This window comes from Corythoichthys intestinalis, chromosome 16 (genome assembly GCF_030265065.1).
Source record: "Corythoichthys intestinalis isolate RoL2023-P3 chromosome 16, ASM3026506v1, whole genome shotgun sequence".
Taxonomy (NCBI): Eukaryota; Metazoa; Chordata; class Actinopteri; order Syngnathiformes; family Syngnathidae; genus Corythoichthys; species Corythoichthys intestinalis.
In genome coordinates, this window is record NC_080410.1 from 38,591,934 (window position 1) to 38,616,188 (window position 24,255).

Sequence of the window (24,255 nt, forward strand, 5' to 3'; positions counted from 1 at the left end):
GATTATTATTTTGATTATTATTTTCCTTCTTTTTTTGAAATCTACAAATATTTGATTTAAAAAGTGACATCAAAGTTCTGGGATAAACCTGCAGCCAACTCAGATAGCAGACCAACGTTGAAAAGATGTTGGATCAACATTCCACTGTCGATCTTTTATCGTTGAATCAACGTCACTTTTGCACCCTTAACCCCTTCTAGCCTAGTGTATCACATTTGATACACTCAGAATTTCATAATTTTCAGACTAATTTAGAATTTTGAAAAAAAAAAAAAAAAGATGGATGCAAGTCAACACATGCATCTGCAGGTTCCATGAGAAAAAAAATCTGGATTTAGTTAGGGTTATAAATATTAGCGTGCTTATTACACATATTCATTTTGATTTTTGTTTTTCTATAAATTTGAAAAAAGTGCCATTAGGACCTTATCTTTTAAGTTTTGGGATTCTCTGACAATTGCTTCATGTTCAAGGCATTAAGTGGTTAACTAATGGTTTTTCAACGTTGAAATCCTTACAAATTTAAATGTCATTTCGATTATTAATAATATTGGAACAACGCTGAATCAATGTTATGTTTTCGACCAAAACGCCAGCTCATCCATAATTCAATGACTTTTCAATCATATTTCCCCGTCAATCATAAATCAACTATTTGTCAACATTAGTTCAACTATTAAAAAAATGTTAACCCAACTATCACCTGACATACAATAGAACAACGTTGTTTCAACGTCAATTGACGTCGAAAATTTCGATGTCAACCATACTGATGATTTTGATGGAAAATCAACGTTTATTCAATGTCGGTCTGCTATCTGGGAATCACCTTTTCGCTAATTTCTTGTAAATGTTTTATCTCCTTAATACAAAAATTAATAAATTAATCTAAACAGTTAAAAACCCGACATAAAAACTATAGAGACTGCCAATAAACAAAAGCATTTCTTTTTCCAAAGAGGGCAAAAATCAATTTTGTATGACAACATGACTTCCGGTTAGAGCGACCAATCATATTTTATTATTATTTTTTTATTGAGAAGGGGGCAGTATTTGAGGTGTCAACAAGATTTCGTGGTAGTGCCAGGCAATCACCTATAAGATTTTCGTCTTCCGAGAGGAAATGCAAGTTGTATTTTGTATACTGCCTTAACAAATATATTCATCTACAACAGGCACACGCACGCACACACGTGCGCACACACATCCGCACACTCCAAAAGATGAAATGAGGTTAGGAGCCTGAGGCAAAAGGGAGCCGCTGCACTCCTGCAGAGTTTTGATATGAAAGTAATTATTTTCCCGGTGGCTACTTTGCGGGGGAATACGGTTTATTTTAGCTCTTAAAAAAAAAGATAGGGTGTGTGTACGTGAGGTGAGGTGGGGTGGTAATACATTACCGATTTGTGGTGATATGAAATCACATAAACTTCCAGGAATAATAGAATTAGCATGAAAAGGCCTGGGTGTCAAATTGAAATAGGAAAATAATAGCCTAGGCAGCTGCGTGCATGTGTGCATTATTGGATCGTGGGGAGGCATTTTCATGAGCTCACACTCTTTATGGGTGTGTGTGTGTCAGGAGGGGGGCCCTGGTGGACCAGAAGGGGGAGTGTGAGGGTGCACATGAAGATAGATGTTCGATGATATCCGCTCATTGTTGTGTCGCCTTCACGTCCATGTCGAGCTCTTATCAGCCTATTGATCACGCCCGGGCTGTAATGGGCCGGGCCGGGGCGAACGTGCCTATTTACAATGGCACAACACATTTGTTCTAATAGGGAAGGCGCCCCCGGGGAGGCCGGGCGGGATCTGGGACATCTGCTACCTCCCACCACCACCACCCCCTGCAAGGTTTCTTTGCCAATATTGAAGCAAGCATGCACAATATCATGTCAAAGATATGTGCAAGCCATGTTTTTATTTCGAACAGGAGCAATGCTGCCACACCTGTATACAAACTTTTTTTGTGCTTGATTTGCAAATACAATACGTGAAATATAAGTGCTGACGCTTTAAATCAACTCTTTACATAAATTGACACCCTTGCAGCTGTTTGCACAAGGAAGCATCGCTTATTAGGATGGAAGGGAGGTGAAAATGTGGGGGATTAGAAGCAGCTTGAGTGTTGTTTGGAGGTGCAGCCAATTATAATTTTATTAGCATCAGTGCCATTTTATAATGGATTATTGAATTTGTCTTTAGTAGAGTTCATTATTTTATGTAAAAATGTGAATAATCATTGCTTTTGACTGACATTTCCCAATAGTTGCGTGTGGTCGTTGCAGTTTAGCTGTAAACTATATATTTGGATAGTTTGCCCTCTCAGATTAAGTAAAATACAATTAATATTTAGGACTGACCTTCCATTAAAAAAAAAAAAAAACAATGAACATGAAAGTGATGAGATTTTAAACTTGTTTTTGATTTGGTTATATTGAATAGCTCATATAGTGACAATCATCACAATGAAAAAAAACATTTTTTTCCCTCTATATTTTATTCCTCGAGGCTCCAATTTGCACTAGAATTGAATGTTTATATGTATTTTATTTATTTTTCCGCGCACGCTGCACTCTGAGGCTATGTGGGACGTGTGCCGAGTTCATCTATAATTCATTAGCAGGCTGAATAGTAGTATCGCTGGCTGCACATTGGTGGCCTTAAGGTGAAATTAGCGATTTGCTTAAGTAGTTAAGCTTTTTCTTGCCTGCGAGCTGCACGCCTGCAATGCTTGAAGAAAACCATCAATCGATGGGGCTGTGCGTTGTGGAAAAAAAGAGCGGCGTGTCGACCATGAATCACACTTTATGAATTCAATTTGGGCCCGTATAGCCGCAGAAATTTTCAATTTGAACGGCGGGATCATTATGGGGGAAGAGTGTAAATTGTTTTTGCTCTATTATGCATCCCGGACGCCATCGTTTTTCTCTCTAATTACGAGGGGGTGTCAGGTCGGCCTGTCACGCAGACGCTGATTTTCAATTTAACTGATCATCGTGCATTCATTCATATACATGCGTGCGCACTTGATAAATATGCTGTGTCTTCGAGCAAGTCTGTAATGCCAAGAGGGCAGGTGCGGGGAATCGGATGGGGGTGGGCACGTTGCGAAGTAATATTGGGCGGGGGGTCGGGGGGGATGTATGCGGCAATAAGTGCAGATCAGGCAGCTAATTTAGCACCTCCTGCTTTTTGTGCCATTTCCATTTCTCATTTCCAACTCTCCAGAGGAGCTGCAGCCCAGAGGCAGCAAGCAAGCTGCATGGCCAAGCATGCACTATCATGTAGAGACAGGGGGGTTTGCAAGGAGGGCTACATGCATGCAGAAAAACCCCAGGCTTGTCTGCTACAGCCCCCTCACATATAGGATATCAGGCTTAATTAAAGCTAATAGACTTTTCTCTCTGTGTTAGTTTTAGTTAATGGGGACAAATTAATTAGGGCCATTAGGATGTGCCATTTGTAGAATTCCAGCAGAATAGTCAAAGATATTGGAGAAAATGACTATATTTGACATTATGGGGATGTGAATAAAAAGCTTTTCTCTTCCTATAAGGAAAAAAGAAGAACAAAAAGGTCCTTCCAAAAAAAAAAAAAAAAAAAAAATCAAATGGCACTTGACATTTGGCTTCTCCTTGCAGCATCAAATTCTGTATAACACCCCTTTATTCTTTCGTTTTAGGATTATTTCACACTTCTTCTCATTAATGCGCTGGTGGATTTAATCATGCTTATCTTTCATGCACATACCTAGGATAAGCCTCAAATTAACCATCTGCACTGATGATTTTTTTTCAAGTGTTCAAGTGCTTGAGCAACACAGAACAATGTATCAAAAGACTAAATTTATGGGCTGCAGCATCTGTGAAAACTAACCCAAATAGTCAATTTTATACATTAAAAAGATGAAGTGATTTGTCATTATCATGTTCTATAACTCGTGAATAACATGTTTGGCCAATTTCAAAATGGTCTAATTTACACGAGGGATACATCATTGGAAAACATAAAATGTCAATTTTCTGACGAAAGAAAAAATTTGACCAGGAGGGCCTTTAAAAAAAAAAAAAAAAAAAAATTAAACAGCAAAACCCTAACTGGAGGTGAGAGCAGAATTAAAGACGCCATGATTTTATTGAGATATTATCGCACCCTTATCTTGTCTCGATCCAAAAACTCCATATAGCATGTATCATTGAGTGTCAACACACAGATGTGAATGGCCACAGTTGGATTTTTTCGGGATTTTATAGGTGAAACATGATAATATAACAAGGGCCGCGATGCAGAAATCGCAGACATCAAGGAGTCGCAGACGTCAAGGAGTAATCGAGATTTTCATTTTCATATAGTTAACCTTCTAAAGGTTTTTATCTAATTTTCTTTGTTTGGATCAATTATTTATCATCTAAAATATTGGGGGAAATGCGACAGTCACGAAAAAAATTACAATTAAGTGATAGTTATGAGGTAGATATTCGTGACTTTTTTACAGACACCAATTTTTCATTGAGATGCAATTTGTTTAAAACTTTAAAATATGCGAGTAAATAATTTTTTAAAGTCTTTTTTTTTAAACGAAATATTAGACAACAATGAATGATTCTAAGCTAAAAATGAAAGACATTTTGAATAATAAATAGAATTACTTACTTTATTTTTGTTTTCCGTTTGTTTGTATTTTCTGCCATATATATATATATATATATATATATATATATATATATATATATATATATATATATATATATATATATATATATATATATGGCGGAAAACACAGACAAGGCTGAAAAAGCAGTTTCTGCTCTCGCACCCCTCTATAAAATAAACCGCTGTATTTTAAGCCAAAAGAACTGTTGTGTCTGATAGAACAATATGTCTAAATGCTGTCTTAGCAGATTCATGCCGCATTAAGTCCCCAAACTATTTTTAATTTGTCTGTTTTACCCTGAAAACCCCCGTTTACAGACGTCGCGCAACCGCTTTTCTTTCAACCCAGCCATATAAAGAAAGTAATTATATTTCTTATTCAAAATGTCTGTCATTTTTAGCTTAGAATCATTAATTGTTGTCTAATATTTCGTTTAAAAAAAAAAAAGACTTTAAAAAATTATTTACTCGCATATCCTAAAGTTTTAAACAAATTACATCTCAATGAAAAATTGACGTCTGTAAAAAAGTCACGGATATCTACCTCATAACTATCGTTTTTTTTTTTTTTGTTACTGTTGCATTTTCCGCGATATGTTAGATGATAAATAATCGATCCAAACAAAGAAAAATTGAAAAATAACGTTTAAAAGGGTAAACATATGAAAAAGAACATCTCGACCTCTCCTTGTTGTCTGTGATTTCTACATCGCGACCCTTGTTATAGCACCATATTTGACCCATAAAATCCCCCAAAAATCCGTCTGCTGCCATTCACAGCTGTGTTTTGACACTCGGTGATACATGCTACATGGAGTTTTTGGATCGAAAAGAGGTAGGTAAGTAAGTACGCGTTAAATCTCGTTAAAATCATGGCATCTTTAATTCTGCTCTCGCGTCCTCTCACCTCCAGATAGGGTTTTGTTGTTTAATTTTTTTTTTTTTTAAATGCCCTCCTGTTCATAATTTTTCTTCCCCCAGAAAATTGAGATTTTAAGCATTCCAATGATGTATCAGACATGCATATCGGACAATTTTGAAAACTGGGGGTCTCAGAGCGGAACTTCAAGTCACCTGAGTGTGTGTATGTATATATGTATATATATATATATATATATATATATATATATATATTTTAAAGGCTTGTTTTTTTTGGGACCGTTTTAGCATAGATATCATAACAGCTGACTTTATAATATCGCAATAGAATCATGAGCTTGTACAATTTTAGTCCCAAATTTGTTTATGTATAAAAAAGGGCTCATTTAAGCTTTTCACAAAACAATAATAATGTTCTCAAACAATGTGTAATCATGTAAATTCCACAAACGCTGAGGTGCAAAAACTATTTACCTCCAGACAGGTCATTTTGTTCTATATTGCACATACACATTGGCGAAAGCGCAAATAGCATCCACGTCTCAATTATCCATACTGATTGAAAATAAATACCGTGGCTTTACATATAAATAGCAGGGTTTTTTTCATTCTCATGCAGCATCTGTGCTTCAATAGCTCAAATAGTAAGGAAGACGTGACAACTATGAGGAGGGCTCTTACCTATACAGGATATTAAACACTGAAGAGTTTTAATATAAAACACAAAAACACTATTAACATGATAGAATATTTACACTGAAACATTTCTTTTTTTTCTACCACTTCAAATTACGGTATCGTACAATTGTCCATATTTGTCTTGGCTTCCCATTAAAGCCATTTATGATAACATGTGAAGGTCCTACTAGTTAAAATTTGACTTCTTTGCAATGAGAAGTGAGGCTTCAAATTGAGTGGGGGAGTTCGGAAATGTGAGTGCCAACCCTGCGTGTGTATGCGTGGAAAAAAGAGTTAACATTTTTGCACAGGAAACGGTGGGTTCACACACTTGTCGTGATTGCTATGCGTGTTATTCCATTGCTTGTCTTCCAGCTGGCAGCCTGACAGAGCTTGAGAAGCGAAGAGACACAAACAAAACAAAAAAGTAGCGTATACATGCATCTTTTGCATGGCACATCAGAGCACTAGGGCTGGCTGTTTGTGTATACATAATAGTTTGTATCTTTGAAATCTGGCTGCGTGATTAAAGTTGGATTAGTTTTCCCTCAAAACTACAACATGGATATAAAACTACAATCAGCATGTAGTTTCATTGGGAGATATTGTAATATTTTGAAGCCTTATTTGAGCTTAATAAGTAAATAAGACTAATATAGTGCCTTGTTAAATTACTACGTCATTATCTTTGTTATGGCTGAATTCTTGATGGATCTTGCAATGAGTGGCATACAATGAGCTTGTTGTGACCAGTGAGCATACGGCATTCTATTTTTTCAATAGATCTACTGTATATGCACACACACGGCAATTAGCACCTTTTCTAGCATTCCTACTGGGAAATCTGTGCTTTCTAATTGGCTTCACTTTGGTTATATACATGCATGCTTATTGGCAGACAGTTAGCCATATAGGACATTTGCAGTAAATAAAGTCAACTAATAGCTGCTGTTTTTAGACTTCAAAACGTCAAAACCCATTATACAGTTAAAAGAAGACTAGCCCAGACTTAAATACTTTATGTAATGGCATTTTAAAAACTGGGTTATGTTGTTGTTAATCATCGCACTATAGGAGGTGATACCGTGCATTAAATAGAAATGATAACGGTAAAGCATATATGCCCTTTCAAAGTACCGGTATGTGTCCTTATGCCTCACAATGCTGCCCTCATATATGTTTTGAAACTCTTTGCAAGTTATTACTTAATGAAGAAAATATAAAAAAGTGACAGGGGTATGTTTGTTCAATTTTGGTAGTCCCCTTCCTGTGCACTGGGACGGAGCTATAAAAATATTTATGAGGTGGCGAGAAGGAGGCAGGAGGTTTTTGAGGATGGCAAATATTTCTTGATGGTATTCTTTGGACAATGATCCTGCACAATATTCTGCAGCGATTAGATTCAAAGGCCTTTGATTGATTTAATACAAAACGATAAGGACATTTAACGCAATCAGTTCCAAATTACTTCAAGCAATTACAAATGCAAATCAGTTTTGATGCGTATAACAATATTACTATTTATTATTATTGTTTTTTTCTTACAAAACTGCATACTAAAAATATAATCATTTTGCATTTTCAGCAAATTACATTTAATTATGCTTAACAAATTGATATATTGACCCAAAGGTTTAATTTTTATACAACTTGTGTCAACAAATTTTCACAAATATTGAATACGCGTTTGATAAGAAATCATATGTAGACACTACAAAATGCCACAAGAGACATTTACAAACTGACATAGAGAAACTTAGCTTCAGATTTTCTTGATATTATGTATACTTATATATATGGCGGAAAACACAGACAAGACTGAAAAAGCCGTTTCTGGTCTTGCACCCCTCTTTAAAATAAACAGCTCTATTTTAAGCAAAAAGAACTGTTGTGTTTGATAGAACAATGTGTCTATATGCTGCCATAGCAGATTCATGGCGCATTAAGTCCCTGAACTATTTTTAATTTGTAAGTTTTACCATGAAAAACCCCTGATTACAGACGTCGTGCAACCGCTTTTGTTTCAACCTAGCCATAAAAAGGTCAGTAATCGTATTTATTATTCGAAATGTCTGTCATTTTTAGCTTAGAATCATTAATTGATGTCTAATATTTAGTTAAAAAAAAAAAAAAAAAACGACTTAAAAAATTATTTACTCGCATATTTTAAACTTTTAAACAAATTACGTCACAATGAAAAAATTGGCGTCTTTAAAAAGGTCACGGATATCTACCACATAACTATCGCTTAATTGTATTTTTTTCGTTACCGTCACATTTTCCCCAATATTTTAGATGATAAACAATCGATCCAAACAAAGAAAAATTGGAAAAAAAAAACTTTAAAAAGGGTAAATATATGAAAATGAAAATCTTGATCACTCCTTGATGTCTGCGATTTCTGCATCGCGACCCTTGTTATATTACCATGTTTCACCCATAAAATCCCCCCAAAATTCGGCTGTGGCCATTCACAGCTGTGTCTTGACACTCGGTGACACATGCTACATGGTGCTTTTTGATTGAAAAGAGGTAAGTACGCGATATATATATACTTACTTATACATACTATATATTATATCTAGTTTTTTTTTAGTTTTTTATATTGCTATATGGATCCTAACTGACACCACTATTTGATTTATGGCAGTAAATGTCAAACTTAAGTTTTTATCAGTGCCAACTGGCGTGGCAAGCCTATCTTTTAGGGTAGTGTTGCACCCCCATGCCACCCTGGTGAATCCACCACTGCCCATGCATTTGGTAATCAACTTTTCAAAAACTATCTCAAATACCACAATAACCCATTGTCTGAAAACACAACATGTCAGTTCTCTTAGGGGCCGTTTACATGGTGACTCTCCGAGAATACGAAAAATTTCAAATTTGCATTTGCGTCTCCATTCGAACAAAGTCGCAATTCCGCATGAAAACGATGTAGTATTCATGCCAGGTCCTAGGGGGCAGTGCAGATTTACAGGGCGACAGAGAATGATGCACTTTGACCCTACAAAGCCCCCTCAGCCCGGAAAAAAATATGCCCGCTCACTCGAAGCAATGGCATTTTTTTTTTTTGTTCAAAAAGGCGCAAAAATTGAAACATTCAAAATATTTAATTTAAAAATATTATTAAAACAGTAAATTAAAGCCGACATTCCACCATATTTGCTGTTTTTAATGTTGAGTAGCACCGCTGCGCACGCCCAATGTGACGTGTACGAGTGCTGACATTAACGGCGCGGTCTCGCGCTGCGGGAGCCTTTGATATGCATGCCGAGGAAGCCCCCTCAATTGGATTCTTCCACTTTGGAGGCAGGATTCAGAATTTTTCGTCTTGGCCGACACCATACGCACGCGAGGCGAGTCTGCTACTCAGTCACTGCGTCTTTGTGTCGCATAGTCGCCATGTAAACTGCCCCTTAGACCTAAGTTCACTGTTACTTGTGTGACCACATCCAAGGTTTGGAAACGAGCTTCTGCAATAGTGGCTTTGTGTAAAATATTTTGGGATGTGTCCTTAAATTCAAAGGGTAGAAAAACTGTTTAATAAAACACGTCTTTAAAGCATGAAAAAAGAAGCAAAGGTAAATCTCTGTCTCTGTAACGAGGACAAATTAGTGCAACCCACCTTCAGGTCCCAGTTTGGACTAACCATTGATGTAAAAAATGTGTTTCTTTTTGGCCCAATCAATGTGAATCACCAGGTTTCCAAAGTCGCAGACAACGAACCCTGGAGAACATCCTGAGCTGTAGCCTGAAAGCTTCTGCGAGCGTCAAACTGTCATTTGGTCAATAGCGAGAAGAAAAAGGGAAAAAGCATCAAGCTAGGCGAGCCGTTTGCTTCTGATCCGAGGGATGGCGACGTCCATGTGGGCTTCAGACAGGCAGCAGGTTGTCGGATATATCAATAAGACTGTACAGTGCTATCACAGGGGGGCTAAATCAGTTGGACAAGAACAATCCAAGTGTGAAAGTTTGACTTAACACCTGGTGGCAACCTAAATTTAAAAGAAACTATACTAAATGCAACTTAACTCATACCACATCAGGAAATTGTTTACTATCGTTTTTAAGATTACCGTAATTTCCCGAATATAAGGCGCACCCCAAATTTACTTGTAAAATCTAGGGGAAATTATTTTACCCGCGCACCCTAATTTTTGCACCAATAAATAGAAGAATACAAGAAAACAGAGCTTGTGTACGGATACAGAAATGTCTTTTTACTGACTGGTGAAACACAGCACAAGCATAGCACATTGGTAGTTCAAAACATTACCATAAACTAGGGTTGTTCCGATCATGTTTTTTTGCTCCCCATCCGATCCCGATCATTTTAGTTTGAGTATCTGCCGATCCCGATATTTCCTGATCCGATTGCTTTTTTTTGCTCCCGATTCAATTCCAATCATTCCCGATAATTTTTCCCGATCATATACATTTTTGCAATGCATTAAGGAAAAAATGAATAAAACTCGGACGAATATATACATTCAACATACTGGACTGTCTCAGAAAATTAGAATACACAATATTCTAATTTTCTGAGACAGTCCTGTACATTAATCCACCATTTAAAGCAGGGGTGTCCAAACTTTTTGCAAAGGGGACCAGATTAAGCGTGGTAAAAATGTGGGGGGCCGACCTTGGCTGACGTCCTTTACATAGAACAATATACAGGACTGTCTCAGAAAATTAGAATATTGTGTATTCTAATTTTCTGAGACAGTCCAGTACAGTACATAAGTACTGTATTTGTTTATTATGACAATAAATCCTCAAGATGGCATTTACATTATTAACATTCTTTCTGTGAGAGGGATCCACGGATAGAAAGACTTGTGACTTTGTATATTGTGACTAAATATTGCCATCTAGTGTATTTGTTGAGCTTTCAGTAAATGATACTGTAGCCATGCTCAAATGCACGATGGGAAGTGGAACCATGACTGTGCGTAGTGCTACCAATTGACATATGTTCTCTGCATTGAGAAATAACATAAGGTGTTAAGAAAAAGATCGATTGCTACCTTGCTTCCCCACATTGCTTCCCATGATATTTCTAATCGTAGGGAGAGGGATTGTAAGGCTTTGGCCAATTAAAAAAAGGCTTCAAATGCTCCCAAAATTCACTCTACTCATTTTACGCTGCCTTTTATCTCTCTATATACGTAAAACGGCGCCACTACAGACTGAGCGCGACAGTGTGTGAGTGGGTCGTGCAACACATGTATTAACTGCGTTAAATATTTTAACGTGATACATTTTTTTAAAAATTACTTACCGCCGTTATCGGGATAAATTTGATAACCCTACCTTAAGCCTAAACTAAAGACTCTGGATGAGTGTAACATATTATGTCTGTAACGTTAAATACAACTAGAAAACGATTTAATTATATATATATATATATATATTTAATATTTGATCGGACCGGATCGGGACATCTCTACTATAAACTGACGGTATTTATGGTAATAATATGATTTGACATATGTATAACATTGTATAACTTGCTTGTTTCATCATAATGAATAAATGTTTCTTCCATGGATTGATACGGTATAATGAAAGTGAGAACGTAAGTCGGAAATCCGTGAGAGCTCATCGCTGTCAACACAACAGTAACAATAGGAACTATTGTTATTTGGGTTTGAGTTTACCGAGGGACAGATATAGTTGACGGACACAGGAAGTCTGTTACGTTTGTTATGGTATGAGTTGCGGAGCTGCAATAAACGTTGACTCAAATGAGTTCAAGAAACTAAATTCTGTGCTTTATGAAAAGTGAAAAAAGCAGAATTTAACACAGACGAAATCATTCGGCCGATTAGAGTGAAGTATTACCGAAACAAAATGGTGACGTCACTTACCGTAGTGGTCGGCAACGGGTCGCCGTATACGTTTCTTCAACACAACGTGGCCGTGTCAATAAGGAGAAATCGTTTTATATATATATTAGGGCTGTCAAACGATTAAAAATTTTAATCGAGTTAATTACAGCTTATAAATTAATCGTAATTAATCGCAATTAATCGCAATTCAAACCATCTATAAAATATGCCATATTTTTCAGTAAATTATTGTTGCAATGGAAAGATATGACACAAGATGGATATATACATTCAACATACTGTACATAAGGACTGTATTTGTTTATTATAACAATAAATCAACAAGATGGCATTAACATTATTAACATTCGGTTAAAGTGATCCATGGATAGAAAGACTTGTAGTTCTTAAAAGATAAATGTTAGTACAAGTTATCGAAATTTTATATTAAAACCCCTCTTAATGTTTTCGTTTCAATAAAATTTGTAAAATTTTCAATCAAAAAATAAACTAGTAGCCCGCCATTGTTGATGTCAATAATTACTTACACAATGCTCATGGATGCTGAAGCCTATAAAATCAGTCGCACCCAAGAGCCAGCAGAGGGCGGCAAAACTCCATAAAACACAATTAACAAGTGGGCATTTCAGTGTACTGTCATTTAAATCTGTGTGAGCGGGGCATGTGCGTTAATTGCGTCAAATATTTTAACGTGATTAATTAAAAAAATTAATTACCGCACGTTAACGCGGTAAATTTGACAGCCCTAACATATATGTAATATATATATATTTCTGTCTCCATCCATGTACCCGTTTATAATGCGCGTCATGATTTTACAAGTTGATTTTGTGGAAAAAAAGTGGGCGTTATATTCGGGAAATTACGGTAATTTTGCAATGTCTTTTGTAATTTCATGAATGACTGTCATTTAGGGTTTTAAATATGAACAATAATCATTTTACGATTGTGTTCAAGCTAAGATTTAAAGTTAAAAATGTTACTTAGAATTGCCTTTGTCAATGGTATTTGTGAGTGAGTGGGAGCATATAAGCCATTTACCGAAACGCGCTCACACGCAATCCTGGCAGCGTGTAAATGTTGTCATTGGGGGCTTAGCGCTTGCTGGTGATTTGTATGAAAGAGACAAGTCTCTTCCTTTAGCTGACTTCGCCGGGAATCTTTGCCCCGGAGGTTAATAAAGCGTGAAGTGTGAAAAACTTCCTGAGATGAGATGAGTTAAACTCTGTCTACAGATGTTCATGCGCCACTGTCTACATTTATTTGTGTGCGTATTGCTCTTTTAGAAGAAGACTTAAATCCGGAGGCCATCTGCTGCCACCGCCAAGGCAGTCTCATGTGTTCCAGTTGGTCCACATGAGTGGAAAGTGTAACTAGAGGTGAGCAAGATTTGCCACTGAATTTATGACTCACTGGTTCAACTTTGGTTACCCTTGAGTTCAACCAAAAGCAAAGCAACATCAAGACGGGAGTAAAACGTTATACTAACTCAATGGGCATTGTTCTGCTCCTTATGGGGTGCCGATCTTGGCCAACGGGAACAGTATAATGTATAGAAAAACTACACGTGGCTTTGATAATGAAACAATAGAAGACCTTAACACTTCATAGCAGATGAATGATTAAAAAAAAATAAAAAATTAAATGTTTATAATGACTTGAAAGTCAGCTGCCTTATTTTTATTTGAAAATAAATCGTCAACAGGGGAGTGGCGATAAACCACTAGAACCAAGCAATTGATTTATTTTAAAAAGATTGTTATCTACTCAATTTTCGTCTTTTTTTTTTTTGGGTCACACAGTAGTACCGCTACATATGAATTTAATTCGTTCCAGGACCTGGTTTGTAAGTCATAATGGACGTAAAGTCAAGCAGGATTTTCCCCATAAGCGGTCGCCTAAAAGTGTCTTTGCATGCAATTGACTTTCCTATGTATGATTTTAGAATTAAGAGTTTTCTGGTAAAATATTGTCTTACCAAGGGAAATGGTCATGTGTAGCTTTTTTATTTTGTGGTAGTTAATGGTAAACTATTGCCATTTAGTGGCTGTTTTTTAAACTTTCACTGCCAATTGCAAGATTTTCCCAAGCACTTTACAGTTAAGGTGACCAACTTGACAATCACCAACCTACCACCTTGACTAGGTCCTCTTAAAAGGGAAACCTGTTGTATTGCAAATGTAATTTCTGAAGTTGCTTTACAAAAATAGTGTATAATCTATTTTATCCTGGGGGAAAAAAATCTGAAAGACCTTATTTTTAAATGTGTTTTAATTGTATCTTCAGTAAATGTGCATTCTTTTGTCAAACACACTTAGTAATTGAGGTTAAATTTGATGTTCAGTGCTTTATTTTTTTAATATGATTCAAAATTATCTAAATAATGAGTGCGAGAAAAGTATTAATTTTCAGTTGAAATGGCATTAAAAAAGGTCTTAAAAGTCTTGAATTTAGATTTATCAATCCTGGGGGGACCCTGTAGGCGGTTGCCTTTGTGCCATTTAGAGGTGGGCGCCAAATTGCTTTGGGGGGAATACCCTGAAAAAAAATTCTCACGCTATACTTCCAGAACGTTTTCAAACATACAAAGTATATTTAAAAAGGCTATTAAAAAAAATATTTGCCGTTTCCATCCTGGATTGTATTAGTCATCGGCTATTTTATGGCACACATGAGGCAGGGAGGAACAGTCCACACTTACAGTATCTAAGCAGATCCACTTCATGGAAAAAAATGACAAATAATGGCAGGTGATTAAATCAAAGGTCCTAGCTACACATTCGCCTATACCACCTACATAACCAGGGCTGGGCCCAGGGAGTTACTTCAGTGGTTTAGGGAATTTTTAGCCATTAGCTTCATATAAAAAAAGCAAAAAAAATTATTTTTTCCTCATTTATTTCCTCATTTATTTTCTGAACATGAAATTGTTCAACAATCTGACATAAAGCAAACTATTTAATAGATTGAAAGAAGCTCTCCAGTCAGTCATTGTAGCTCATACTTTGACCTCCATAATGGATCCAGTGTGCGCCTAAGGGAGACTTGACTAATAGACATTTTTGGCTGCAATTAAAAATGCTCTGACAAGAGCTGCAAGGCGAGAGGGAGTCCAAGACGTTCACAATTAAAGCGCAATTGCAAACCTTCTGAACACCGTCAAGGCCAAGACCTCACATCTCACCATTACATGCACATTATTTAATCCCCTGGCGCTCCCTGCTAACTACTGACATGTCCACTTTCTGTCATGAAGCTCAGGGACAGAAGCAGCCGCACCACTCCGGATCCACTTTTTCATTTAATGGCCCAAGGGGGAGGGAGTGTTCAACTGGGCCTGAAATGTTCTAAATAAATAAAAGCTGTTCTATAGAGGAAATGTGGAGATAGCCCCAATCGATCACGTTAGTAGCTGATGACACGTGACAACGTTTCTATAGAGCGATGACAGTTTGAAAATAAAAAACACAAGCGTCGTGCGGGGCTGGGTGTGATTAGTCACGAGTCAGCCAATTGTGCAGAGGCGGCAAGCAAATGAGAGGTGATAACGGGACACAATCAATGGCGCTTACCTCTCGGAGGTGCGAGCACATCCATCAGCGACAGCGAGGACGACCCGGGAGCTCGAATCCTTATTGACGGTCTGAGGGGGGACCTGCGGAGGGAACTTTTTAACACAACAAACGTTTATTTAGCTGCTATCGATCTGGAACTGGGAACTTTCAAAGTAAATAATTAGACCACCATACATTCGCTTAAACCGGATATATAGCTACTTTAGAGAAATCCATACATCCACTTTTCCTGTCTTCTGAAAGCATAATGTTGATATAATGACCTAATACAGCACAGAACACGCTATAACACACATCTGTGTGCTCGTTTAGGAAATTTGCCGTGTGACGGACTTTTTAAATTAATATATTTGTCAATCAAAACTTTTTAGTTCTGCAATTGGTGGAAAGTGCAATTTTGTCAAAGGCCAAATACTGACGAGCTGACACAGCGGGATTAGGGTACCACAGTTAACAATATTGTTAGCCGCTCATAAAACTCATATGGTAACTGAAGTAAATTAATTTATGATTGTAGAAATTCTTGTCTTTGGACTTGCCAAATTCAATCAAATTACAGCTGTTTGACTATGAAGGAATCTGACCTTCTAGCCCAGGGGTGGGCAAACTATTCCACAAAGGGCCGCAGTGGGTGCGGGTTTTGGTTGCAACCCATTAAGAGGACACCTTTTCAACAATCTGCTGTTTTACAAGTGCAATCAGTCGATTGCAGTCAGGTGCTTCGCATTTCTGCTGAAACCGCATTGGTTAAACTATCTGTGCTGGGTCAGTTGGAACAAAGACCAGGACCCACTGCGGCCCTCGAGGACCGGTTTGCCCACCTCTGTTCTAGCCCGACAGCCTGAATTGCACCAACGATCCGGGCCGATGAGACTCCGACAATCCGGCCAGAAGGCCAAACTCCGCCCGTTCACCTTCAGTGTTGTTAATCTTACTTAAAGGGATCCTCTATTTTTAAGACAAGTAATTTTTAAAAGATACATAGTCTCTTAGTTAGTATGAGTTATAACAATTTGATATTAAAACCCCTCTTAATGTTTTTGTTTTAAAAAAGTTTGTAAAATTATTTTAAGTGATAGGTCGCCATTCTTGTTACGTCGCAGTGCGTGACGTCACTGGTCCCGTGGCCGAAATTCCAGCGTGTCACTCGTTAGCTTTCCCAACATGTCATCAGTTCTACCCTTCCTATTTGAACCAGATCTGAAAAGTGAAGAGCAGGAAAGCACTTTCGGTCGTTCACAAGATCGAGCTTCAGGGAAAAATGCGTGAAGCAAATACCTGATAAGACAAAAGTTGGGCAAAACTGGTGATGCGAGAGAGTCCTGTTGGGAACTCCGGTTGGGAGCGAGAGTGTATGCTGTCCGGTTTTATGAGCAGATATTCAAGGTAAGCATATTGCGTTTTCAAACTTATCCTAATATAATTATGTAGATTGTTAGCATCCAGAGCTGTCGTGTGCTTTACATACAGTACAGGCCAAAGAGCACACCTTGTGTAATCCATGTCTTGTACATTGTAACGCGTGGTAGCTAGGATACGAGTATAAAAGTACCATAAAGGGGAGAAGCTTCGACTATGCACATTTATGCACAAAAAAATAATATTTCCACCTTGACCACTCTTCACTCGGGAGCTCAGCAGTAAGCAAACAAGCGTTCCCTGACGAACTCCCAACATTGTTGTGAGGTCCACGTCAGAGTCACTGTCGTCACTGTAGCGTGCCATAGTGCTCTAATTATTTAGTATGATGTGGGGAAAACTCCCACGAAGAATAGTCAACATAAAAGATAGCAATAGTAATCCAAATCCGCGTTTTCTTACTCACTCGAAGATCCAGGAATTAGACTGATCCCATGGCAATGTCGCAGCCGTAGATTCCACAAAATAGACTGATCCGAAAAGCCGTTGTGGGACCGACGAATCAAAAAATGGACAGATCCGAAACCAATGTTGCAGACGTGGTGGGACCGTCGGATCCAGAAAATCGACGGATCCCTTACTTGACTGAGGATTCAGGAAACATGTTCGGGCCCCAGTTGTTACGCGTGGTGGGTAGGGTACGTGCATACAGGGACCAAAAAGGGGGACAAGCTTCCACTTATGCACATTTATTCACTAAAAATAATAATTCCACCTTGATCACTCACTTCACTCCCCTTGTTTCCATTTGACTGGAAATTGCATCCAAAAGCAGCACATCGTGGCATTTTACTTAGCGAGTTTAGGCAGCAATAAGCAATTGTTTAACACGCTACAAATTTGGAAAGATACCAATTACGTCATCACTGCGAGCCCGCAAACCATGGCGCCAACTAACGGTCAAAATATGGACTAAATATTATAAAATATTGCCATTGATTTAACATTTTATGTGTTTCTAACAACATATTTTAGTTCAAGAGAACAATTGTGGTTTATTAGAGCCAACATGTATTTAAGTCAGAGATCACTTTAAAAAGTAATTAATTACAGTTACAAATTTCTTCTCCTAAAAAGTAATTGGATTAGTAACTCAGTTACCTGAATGTAAGAGTAATTAGTTACTTGGCAAAGTAACTTGTGATAATTTTCATGTTTTTTCTCCTCAAAAAACAAAAAAACAAACAAACAAACAACAAACAAACAAAAAAAACAGGTCACACAATGTGAAGTTTACAGGGTTTTTGGGACAATTGGCCCTAGCCCAATTCTTTACCCTAAACTTAACTAGACACAGGGGCATTGCGGATATTGCGATAACTAGATAGTTACCTTTGCTATGTGTGGAAGTCATTTAATGTTGTGAATCAACCGTTAAAGTGGTTCAAATTGCTCCCTTTATTGCATTAGTTCCCTTCTATCTATTTGTAAGTTTTAAAACTGAATCATCATTTAAAGATACATTTAAGTTAAGTTTTCCTGATTTAGGAGTATTTTAGATAAAAAGTTACTTAAGTTCGCTAGGAAGATTCTCTACAACAGAGCCTTCTTGAGAAGTCTACTGCTTTAAGATGGTGGCTGTTTACTAACGGATCTAGTTCTTTATTATACTTGTTGCTAATGCTGCCGTGTCTTTCATTTGCATCTAGTTCCGCATATATGTGATATCTACCGAAGCATCATGTGGGCGTAGTTTGTAGGCTATCGGCTACAGTCAGGTATTATTGGAGCCTACTAGCATAGTAGCATCGCGTTTGCAATGGCGTCACACTCCCTTGCCTCCTCCCCACTTCTGCTCTGCCCTCTCGTCTCCGCGAGTCCGTCTTTTTCAGACTTTTCTCGCGTCAGTCAACCAACATCGCAACGCATAGTAGCGCACGCCTTTCCCGCATCAGTAACGGTAACGGCGCGTCGCCAAGATGAGAAAAGTAATTAATTAGATTACTCACTACTGGAAAAAAAATAACGCCTTTATAGTCTAACGCCGTTATTAACAACACTGTTCACCTTAGTCTTAACCCTTTGCACTGACTCCATTTTGAAAGGTTTAAAGAAGGCTCACCGAGAACAAGTTGACAATTTATTCAGGTCGACAGCGATCAAACTCAAAGGCGAAACAGACACAGACTCAGGCGAGGAGGCAAACTCGGTCCAAGGTCACCATATCAGAACTCAACAAAAGGTTCCCGCGAAAAATGCTAACGCTTAGTCAAACATTCAGTCTTTTGAAGGCTCTCGCGGGGCGGGCCGTGGGCAGGAAGAAGGGTCTGTTTGGGATTATTGTCTGTTTGTAGATTGGACATGAGGATTTGGGAGTTACTGTTGTCAGGGCAACGAGGGTTGTGAATTTTGCCACCTCAGCGTCAAAGGGGCTCTTGGAGTCTTATCAGTCATGTTATCCATTGGATATCGGGCGTTCTCCGGTGTTCCTTGTGTTGGGACAGGGCATACCACCATTTGTTCTGGACTGTCCGGGAGAACTGATTGCGAGAGTTGGTGGTGCAGATGTAGGCTTGTCAGCGTCAATCTTGCTCATGACGCACACGTTGGGCTTCCGTGATAAGAAGGCGTCGTGTATCTTTTACGCCAAGGTTCACCAAATCTGGACCTCGATGCCATCTATCCTGTCGTGTTTTCCACGTCTCTCTCCCCTAACACACCTGAATCAAATGATTATGTTATCAGCAAACTCTCCAGAAGCCTGATAATGATCCTGATTATTTGATTCAGGTGTGTTGGAGGAGGGAGACATGGAAAACACGACAGGAAAAGTGGCTCCAAGGTCTGGATTTAGTGAACCCTGTTTTATGCCCTGTATTCTGCTTGTTTTCCTTAAACTATGATATAAGTGCTATTTATTTTATACTGGGTGTGTTAGAGTAATACAAACAGTCAAACAGTAAATACGAGAAACGATACAATTCCCTGATTGATCATATTAAGAGTGTTAGAATAATGCAAACAGACGGTGCCTACGAGGAACGGTACTATCTCCTTCAACTAATAGTAGGCCTCTCCCAAGCAGGAAGTGGGCTATCCACGAGCTTAGCCTAGCCACATTTGTCCACCTATGAGAGTCTCCATTCACACTAATATGAACATTAATCGGAGATGATTAAACAAGACTTAAAGAGCATTTGACAGGAGAAAAAAAAGTCTTAAATGGCATTATTATGTGAATTAGAATCATATTTTGAGACGATTCGACTATATACAACAATTTAGCAAAGCGCAGATGACGAGAAATTAGTCTTTTAATCTGCCGGTTAGCCAGGCCTACCATTATAGGGCTTTAGCGTCCCCAACAGGTGGATGACGTCAGCGGTAGACTGAGCTCATCGGTTTTACTATTCAGCCCATTGAGGGGGAATTATTCACAACGAGGAAAACGCGACAAAGAGAGCCGCAAAATGTCATTGTTTCAGTCTCTACTCCAATATTTTTACAGGATATTCTTTTTATCCAAGTATTTTTCCCCAATAGCTATATAAATGGCTTGAGAAGGACCAGTCAGCCCGTCGAGGGGGAACTATTCACAAAGAGGAAAACGCGACGAAGAGAGCTGCAAAATGTCATTGTTTCTGTCTCTTTACGCGAATATTTTTACAGGATATTCTTTTTATCCAAGTATTTTCCCCAACTGTTAAATAAATGGCATGGTCATGACAAATAACAGTCTTGTGCTAAATGGAATATGAAATTAAAAAAATGCATTTATTCAGGACGACATGGCAAAATTACTCCATCATGGTCAAAACTGTCGACTTCACCTTTACTGTCGCACCTCCCGAACGATATTTTATGACACCTAAATCAGACATATGTCATTTCCCTTCCCCGGCTTCGGCGAATGTAAACAAACCAAGAGGTGTGACAGCTAGCCGACATGCTAACCCGAACCGAGTGATGTTTCAAAGTCTTCGAAGCGGAAAATCACACATAACTAGCCTGGATTATTTGACATGATGACTGGGTTGTCGATTGTCTATGCGGATCGGCAAACCGCCCGGCGGGGAGCAATTTACAGTTTGTTCCCCGGAGGATGGTGGCTGCAGTTGTTGTGCAGCTAACGTGCTGCTAATGTGCATGAGGAGAGGTTTTTACATGCCTATCAATGATCAAACGTAATTAGTCCTTTATTTAAAGAAAGTCTGTAGTGTTTACTTTGTAATAGCTGTATTAATATTTGACATAATACTAAACAAGATGTTTACTCACTTCCTCGTAAGTCCAATAGTCCCACAGTAGTAGGGCTTGTTTTGGCCAATATCCACGGTGAATGGGAACCTTTTGAAACTCCAAAAAGGCGCATACGCCTCTCCCTCATACAGAATGATTTTTCTGCAACCGTTTGGCTGGCGTGATGCGAAAAATAAACGTATTAATCCACAAAATCAGCTGAATCCTTCGTCCCCATACACAACAGTACGCTGTATAGTGAAGAGGACGCCTTCTACCGTACACGTCACAACGCCCTCCTCCTCAATGCAAGACGGAAGCCGGAAGTCACTCATTTTCATGGCGCGGGATTAAAAAAACTAAATAAATATAGCGATCGCTTCCACACACATCCAAGCGGTCCATATCATTCAGGAGCATAAAATACCGGGTGTATAATGAAATAATCATGCTTTTTCGTGTCACATGCACTTTAACTGGCAATATTTAATTATAAAAAACGTTATTACATCTTTTATCATTTCCACTCCTCAAAACACTTTCTAACTAACTCACCTTTTTTCAAAGAACTATTGGAGTCCAGTGAACATCCCCTGGAAGCCCAAAGACCAAAATGCCAAACAGGACGTGAGCACCTTATCTACCAGGAGCAACCTTGACTGTACCATTTTGGCACATTTGTGGGGGATTAACTAATACAGTTCATTTCATTTCCACAACACCAAAAAGGAGGGAAATTTGTGGACCAAATTTCACACAAATTTCAAACAAACCAATTTGAATTCGAGCTTTTTTCATTTTGCAAAGTGTTTGGACTCTGCATTTTGCCTGACACTGCTCGGCCACTGTCGAGTTTACTGCTCGGGATGTCACTTTATGCTGGATGACGCCTTCGTTGCCAAAGCGACCTGTCAGTTGAGTCAATAATGTGGCCCAGTCTGAACAGTTTCAGATCTGATTTGGACACTTACTAAATATAGTGTGGACAGTCATCTCTAAAAATCAGATTGGAGGAGGAATCTCACTGGAATCAGATGTCTACAGTCTAAATGCAGCCTTACTGCAATATTTTTGCGTCACATACCCTTAGTGATTAAATCTTTGTGTGTGCGATTCATGTAAGTAGATGTCAATCAATCTCATAATTGACTTATATTACCACATCATTCTGGAAAGACTCCAATTAACATATTAATTAGCATAGCGGGTTCAGACAGCAATTAAGGGTTAAGACTTTATTTATGAATTAGCATAAATTAGCATTGACGTCTGGCGTGAAGCCGTTACATGCCGGATGATCAATTGATATTGTCTTACATTATTTTAGAGGTGACTATTTCCAATAAAGGTTTGTATGCCACAGCACTCAACGGGTGTGATTTCCAATTAGAGAGAATTCCGATTTCAATAAGTGAGCACGCCGACAAAAGCCCGCTCGCTCACACATCTTAAAAGCGCCTCTGCAAATTAATGAACGGAACACGAGAGGAGGAAATGATTCCTCCTGAGTTCTCTTGGGCAGATAATGATTCTCATCTTTATCAGCGGTTCATCGTCTAAGGTCAAGTGAAAGTGAAAGGGATGCAAACCCCCCAGTGTTTCCAATTAAGATGAGAGAAAGAAAGAAAGAGAGAGAGAAGGGTGGAATAGCACCGGGCTGCATTTTACACAGCCACTTCCTGGCCCCTGTAGTATCCGCAGGCAATAGAAAACAAGACGATTAAATTATGACACCTATGAGTCATAATGGACTAACCGGTGGAAGTGAGATGAATACCGTCGCACACATTAGCACCTTTGCAGCTATATATTCGAATTGCTTTTTCCCTGCTTTGCATGTAAAGCCTGAATGTAAATGAATAAAATGTACAAATCCCGCAACTCATTATTGCTTAAGTACGCATTTTTGGGTTTTACTAACACGGATGAGACAATATTATGTAAAGGGATATCCCGGTAAATTAGAATATGGTAGAAAAGTTCACTATTTTTTAAATTTGACAATCACCAAATTTCTAACATAACTATCCTAATATTCACATTTCTTGAAATATGTGCATTTTGAAGTAAATTATAAAAAAAAATAAATGAATGAATGAACCTACATTAGGGGTGTAACGGTACAAAAAAATCTCGGTTCGGTACGTACCTCGGTTTTGAGGTCACGGTTCGGTTCATTTTCGGTACAGTAAGAAAACAAAATGCAAAATATAAACGTGCTACTTGTTTATTACACACTTTTGTGCTTTCAACAATAGGAACCGTAGCCTATGCAAAGCTAGAATTCTGCTCAAAAAGTAGTGGGTATTTAAAGATAATAATCCAACAACAATTTGCCTTTCAGACCCCACGTATTGGTCAGCTTTCTTTCTGAAAGAAAGAAGAAAAGAGAAGTCCTGTGCTGAAGAGAAAAGCAATCCCAATGACAAAGATTTTAACATGTATTTTACAAATGAAATGCCTCAATGTTTTTTTTCTCCTTATGAACGGTTTTCAAAAGCTTTACTGGTGGATTTTCTCAAGTTAAAGCGCCACACAGAAATTAATAAATATAATTGTGTAAGCAGGATCTGTGTATTATTTTTATTATTTAATTACAGGTGCTTTAGCTCATTTCAATTTATTTTATTTGAATGGGCTATTATTTATTTTATTATGTGTTTGTATTTTACAAATGTGATGTAGTATTCATTTATATTGTATATTTTATGTTGTATAACTTTAGTTCCTATGTGAATACGAGTTCCTACTTGTTTTGTTGAGGTAGGAGGATTTTGTATTGAACACAGGGCCGTGTTGGTTATTATTACAGCAGAGAAGACAACTGTAAATCAACAAAGACAAGTCAACTGTGCCCCGATCTACCGATCAAGAGATCTGATGGACTCAAAAAGTGGGTTACGATTGCATATTAATTTGAAAATCGACCGGATCCACCGTATTTTTTACAAGAGTGACTTCCGGTCTGCTAGCTAGTAGCATTGACGCAGGAGGACCGAGTCTCTCGTCAAATA

The 24,255-nt window shown here is 38.1% G+C and overlaps 1 protein-coding gene across 2 annotated transcripts in view; it reads right to left on the minus strand.

Moving 5' to 3' along the window:
• The window catches only part of LOC130904797 (uncharacterized), a 254,438-nt gene that overhangs the window by 3,642 nt on the left and 226,541 nt on the right, over window positions 1–24,255 (minus strand). For both annotated transcript variants that reach the window (XR_009060906.1, XR_009060907.1), the window contains exon 3: window positions 15,641–15,735. The gene's annotated coding sequence lies outside the window, so the exon portion shown is untranslated. The remainder of the gene's footprint in view (window positions 1–15,640; window positions 15,736–24,255) is intronic.